Source organism: Aegilops tauschii, chromosome 4, assembly GCF_002575655.3.
Source record: "Aegilops tauschii subsp. strangulata cultivar AL8/78 chromosome 4, Aet v6.0, whole genome shotgun sequence".
NCBI classification, from domain to species: domain Eukaryota; kingdom Viridiplantae; phylum Streptophyta; class Magnoliopsida; order Poales; family Poaceae; genus Aegilops; species Aegilops tauschii.
The window spans coordinates 196448561-196453569 of record NC_053038.3 but is presented as its reverse complement, the minus strand read 5'-3'; the positions used below and the strand labels follow the sequence as shown (position 1 = coordinate 196453569).

Genomic DNA, 5009 nt, shown 5'->3' with positions numbered 1-5009 from the left:
GAAGGAAGGGGCAACGTCGATATGGTAGGGGATGTGCAGAATAAGGTGGGTGCTATCAGAATAATGGTCTTAAGGGGTGTTATCATAATAGACCGACCCTATATATATACATTATATAGGACAACACTATTCTAATCACAGGATTAGAATAACTATTCTGATAACACTCGCCCTGTATACGGCCCGATCGGGATGTTCCCGAACCCACCTCGCTACCGTACCTCCCCACGCCCCTCCCCGATCTAGCAAACCTTCCCACGCCCCCACTCCATCTCCGATACAACCACCCACCCTCGCCGATGCCGGCCCAACCCCACCGCCGCCCCGGGAACCAGCCGCCGCTCGCCCCGGAAATTGGCTGCCGCGCCGTCCGCCGCCATGAGGATCGACCCACGTGTCGCCCCTGCCCTGTATTGTGCCGCCGCCAGGGATCACGGCGCCGCTGCTGCTGTCTTCGCCCTCCACGGATCATGCCACTGCCGCCGCCACCCTCCCCAGATCGTGCCACCACCGTCCGCCGCTAGCTACTGCTGCCTCCGCAGTCCTTCGCTAGCTGCTGCTGCAGTCCACCGCTAGCTCAGGTGGGGGAGGCGGTGCTTCTCCGGCTACCCCTGCGTCACCTGCTGCCACGCTGAACAGCATCCGGACACCACCATGGATTGACCCTGGTGCCGCTCGAACTTCTCCACGCGGCAACTGGTCGCTCGAACTTCCCCTTGGCAGCCATGGTGGACCTCTGTAAACTCTCATGGCGGCTCCTCCTCCCTTGTAGTACAAGCTAGGTCAACTGTGGCTCGATGGAGACGCAAAAAATGGTGGTATGCACTAAGACAAATCCTCCAGGCTGCCTGTATCGTTAGCGGCAGAAGGTAGTTCAGTTACGAGTTCTTACATATGCTAGAGGAATTTCATTCAATCCAAACTGAGCAGAGCTTGTGGCATCTCTTTTTTTCCGTGTGAAAATTTATGAAAAGGTAGGAATTGCCTCGCTAGATGAGCAGTTCCAGTTTAGTTCTCCCTACAGATTCTTCAATTTTTATTTCCCAAGTATTAAGTTCTCTTAGATATTAGATTAGTACTCTGTCTTGCAAGCAAGGATGCTCTAAAAAATCAAACACGTGATGTTTATACACCATGGCTCAAGTTCTCTGCAAATTTTGTTGAAGGTCATCGTCCTGTCCTAGTGTGCGGACATGTTGTACGCCTTGGTCATCTCTGTGCTGGTGATGAGCGTGACGGTGACGCCGCATCCCGCACTACAACCGGGCGCCACCCTCCGCCCCAACTATGCCGGCGGTGCGTCCGACGACCTCGTCCGTCCTTGAGCACCTCTTCCACGCAATCAGCCGCACATACACAGACACACCTGTACCCCGTATACATGAGCTTTGGAGCTTCTGAACTCTCTGAATTTGTGTGCATGTTTTCTTTATTGTGTCATTGCATAGCTCCACCACTGAATTTGGAAATTCAGTCAATGCTTATACTTGATAAAAAAGAGCAAGAAACAGTGACATATTATGTGTGTTTTTCACGGAAGTGAGCTGGGAATTTAGATGTTCCTTGTCATAATATTGAGGGCATTCATCATTCAACTATTTATGTTATCCTTCGTGCTCTGACTGAGTGAAGTTATGTGAACTAGCATAGTATATTGTTATTTTCTGATTTTGAGTCGTGGCATACAGTCCTCACACGAAGTAGTTGCAATATATTGGAGCATATTATGCACATAGTTATCCTGCCTAATGCCTAAAGTGATACCTTTTCAATCTTTGTGCTGACTACTAAACATAACTATTTTAGGTCTTACCTGACCCATGGTCCCCTGCCACCACGTAGCCTCCTCCCAGTGGGGCCCCATCACCACAGCACTCAGCGTGTTTTGCCGCTGCCAGCTCTGACGTTCAACTGCGGAGCCCCAAGAATTTCGGCTCAGCCACCCGGTTCCCACTGCTGTTGCGCCCGGACGAGGCCCAGGTCCTTCTTCTTTTGGGCTCATACTTTTGCAGGTATTTGAGTTTCAGTAGGTATTTGAGTTCAGGAAAAGATTTGGTGAGAGACAGTGTGAGCGATTTTCAACACTTCTTATTACTTCGGTTCAGATTGGCGAATCCTCACATTACCGGACATCGACCACGTCGCTCTTGTACTGATGAAATTTTTGCACGGGTTAATTGTGGATGGATCAAGTGTATCATCGATACTTTGTTTGTGTATATGTGAATGCATCTTCTTTGTATCAAAAACAGTTGTGTTGTTTATCATGTGGTATGTACCAAAAAATTCTTTTGGCCCTTGTTTGATCTGTACAATAGTCCAATCTTGAAAAAATTACACATTCTGCGGCAAAAGGTGTGGAGTGGGAAATGTTAAATCATCCAGTAAAAAAGTTTCAAGGATTCTCTCTTGAAAAAAAATGTAGGAAATGTTAAATATCTGGAATTCACATAAAAAATACAAGAAGTTCAATTACCAAACTTCATTCAGTACATAATATATAGTATAAAACAAAAATAGGAAAGTAAAAAAATACAGAAGTTCAATTACCAAACTTCATGAAAAAAATACGGAAGTTCAATTACCAAGCTGTTGTTGTTTTGGAGGTTGAAAGGAAACTAATAAAAAAGTTAGCATGACAAAACCAAAAGAAGTCAGGAACTTAAAACCAATAAAATGCCATGACAAAATCATTCCTTTCATGTGGGTTTCGTAGAAAATGTTGCATTTTTTGGTTGCGTGAACGGTAAAATGTTCCAGTATCACAATCGGCTTATATTTCATGCTCTTTTGAAAACCATATTTTTCTCTAAGAATAAAACTAAGAAGTTCAAATTAAAGTAACGGATAAGTTCGACGTTGGTAAAAAACTCAAATTTTTATAAACCGATAAAAACCAACAAGTTTGAATTAAATTAAAATACCAATTCAAAAAGTCTATAAAAAGAACGGAACACTCCTGTTTTTCCTATAGTATTCATCTTCCTGTACACGTACATAATTGATGTAGGGAAGAACATCACATGGAGGACAGGCTCCATTCAGTCAAATTTTCAAAAATACCATATCTATACACAGAAGTTCGGCCTGGACAACCGCTTTAGTTCGATGTCACTGCACAGTGCAACTTTGTTATGCTCTTTTCATGATCTGACAAAGCACGTTGTTGTTTGTGTAGATTTGTGCGCATAAAGGTCAGAAATATAATGGAGAAGGAGCATGTATGTGTGTGTGTGGTGGTGAGGTTGACGTTCAGAAAATGTGTGGTGAGGTTCAGAAAAACATGTGTGTGATGGAGAAATTCACTAGCTTTTTTAATTGGGACACAAGTAATAGCTTGTTTTGTGCAAACACAAGACAAAAAATGCATGTGTCTTTTAGTAAGAGAAATAAAACAAATATTCAAGGATCTTCCCATGAAAGTTAATACATATGAAAAAAGGAAATTCGTAAGGTCAGGGGTGACGAATAGAGAAGTTCATGCATGAGTGTTGAGGAAATGCTGAAGAAAAAGGACAACACTAAAACACACACAAAAAAAGAAATAAAACCAAAAAGAAGGTCAGATTAATTTAATCGAGACGTTCGATATTTGTGTAGCTAGAAGAAAACCTAAAAATGGTAACTCTGAAAGTTTAGATTTAAATAAAATTTAATGTTCGAAAATTTTGAGAAACAAAGAGACACATATTTGTACAAGGATTTTCCCCTTTTTGAAAAAAAAACAAAAGGTTCAAATTAAATTAACATAGCAATTCAGTGTTTGTAAGAAAAGGATATTTTGTACGTTTCTAGAAAACCCAAGAAGGTCAAATAAAAAATGGAGTAGTTCGAAAAGAGTCAAAAATGAATTTTCCCCCCATTTAAAAAACACTAAAATTTCAAATTTAAATAATGGAGCGGTTGTTATTTTTGAAACAAAAACGCTTGCGAACGATCTCCTCCTCTCTCCTTACGTGTGCCCATTGTAGAGATCTCCAACTGTCTTTGTGTATGACTTGATGTTATCTACATGTTTGACGTTATACTTATGAGAACTGGGTGTACGCGCGTGCATTTTGTATTTATATGTTCGTCGAGAAAATGGGTGGTTTTATTTTATTTTTGTGTATATAAGACAAATAAAAAAATTCAAATATAAGAAATAAAAAAGTGCGGAAATATGTAACACACTAAAAAGTTCATGTGCGAAAATTACGTGCATAAACAAAATGTAAATTCACAATGAAATTCATGAATAAAAAAACCATTACGAAAAGAAATTCCTCGTTACTAAAGAATAAATCCAAGAAGTTCAACATAAAATAATAAATAGGTTCAAAAAATAAATAAAGGGATTTTCCTCATTTCTAAAAAAAACTAGAAGTTTAGGTTGAAATAACATAGAAGTTCGATGTTTATTACAAAACCAAGAAGTCTAGAAAAGTTACATAAAATGGATATTCCCCGTTTCTAAAAAACCCTATAAGTTCAAATCCAAATAACGGTGTAGTTCGAAGTTTAAAGAAATCCGAAATTTCGCTTTTCAAAATAAATGAAAACCTAGAAGTTCATTTTAGAATAACAAAGCATTTGATTTTCACCGTTACAATTTTTTTGAGAAGTTCAGTTTTAAAAGCTAAGAATTTTGAATTTAAAATATCAGATTTTCTTTCCTACTAAACAAATAAAATCGATAAGTTCAATAAACAATAACGGATTTTAAAAATGAAGTTGTTTGATGTTTATAAAAATCTTAGATTTTCCCTGATACTAAAGATTAAAACCACGAAGATTGATTTTAAAAAATAGTGTAGTTCAATGCATATTAAAAACTCAGTTTTTCTCTTTTTACTAAATAATAAAACCAAAGAAGTTCAACTTTTCAAAGCAGAGCGTTTGATATTTATTTGAAAAACTCAGTTTATTTCGGTTACTAAAAGAATAAGTCCAATAAGATCTATTCGAAATAACGAAGAAGTTCAATGTTTCTAACCAAACTCCATTTTTCACATTTCTAAAAAGCACAC

General features: G+C 39.2%; 1 long non-coding RNA gene across 1 annotated transcript; it reads left to right on the top strand.

Moving 5' to 3' along the window:
* Positions 1-206: 206 nt before the first annotated feature.
* On the top strand, positions 207-2949 carry LOC120962917 (uncharacterized). The gene is made up of 2 exons (XR_006662538.2): positions 207-869; positions 1167-2949. It is a non-coding gene; the product is annotated as an uncharacterized lncRNA (long non-coding RNA).
* The last annotated feature ends 2060 nt before the right edge of the window (positions 2950-5009 follow it).